Genomic DNA, 860 nt, shown 5'->3' on the forward strand with positions numbered 1-860 from the left:
CCAATCAGTGGACGAAGAAGTCAAGATAAACTGGAAGACACGGGTCATTTCCGGTGGAGCTTTTCAAAATAAAATAAAATAAAATTAAATTAAATTAAATTAAATTAAATTAAATTAAAAGTTTAGTTTCTAATTTGATTTCAAACACATTGACTGTGCTAAGTTGAATCAGTTTATCTGCTGACACAATAAAATTAGCTAAAATAAAATTTGTCTCTTCCATTATAGAGTTTGCGTGTTTTTTTCTGTGCATTCATGGGTTTTCTCTTTAAGAACTTTATAAATTAGAACAGCTCTACCAAGACTTTATAGGGCCACTCTTGCAGTAACATGTAACTTTTGCAGAATTGTTAAACTTCAAAATATTGGGAAGCTTAAAATCTATGGTAACCAGACAATTATCATGGTTTCTTTTAAAAAAAATCCTGAATCAAGATCACCAAAATTACATTATTTGTTCTTTGCAGTAGTGGGCACAGCTAACCCATAATTCGCTAACTAAAACTATAGCTATCCAGAAACTTAGGGGAAAGGCTACAATATACCACACACAGTATTTGTAACTTTATGAGGTGATTTATTTATTTATTAACGTTGGAACTCTATCAATATGGAGGATTAAAGGAGAAAAATAAATCTCACACTAAATAATTTTATGTATCATTAAATTCATTGCACATATTTATTTACTTTGTCACCCTTCGTGTAGGCCTAATCATATGGGGGTAAAATTTTTACATTGTGATGTGAATAAAGACGACTGACTGGCTCATCAAAACTGACACTCGGGACATTGAACGACAGAGATTGATCAAACAAAAACCTTTTCACGTTTTTGACGTGCATGTACAATTTTATTT

This window comes from Austrofundulus limnaeus, unplaced genomic scaffold (genome assembly GCF_001266775.1).
Source record: "Austrofundulus limnaeus strain Quisiro unplaced genomic scaffold, Austrofundulus_limnaeus-1.0 Scaffold188, whole genome shotgun sequence".
Classification (NCBI taxonomy): Eukaryota; Metazoa; Chordata; class Actinopteri; order Cyprinodontiformes; family Rivulidae; genus Austrofundulus; species Austrofundulus limnaeus.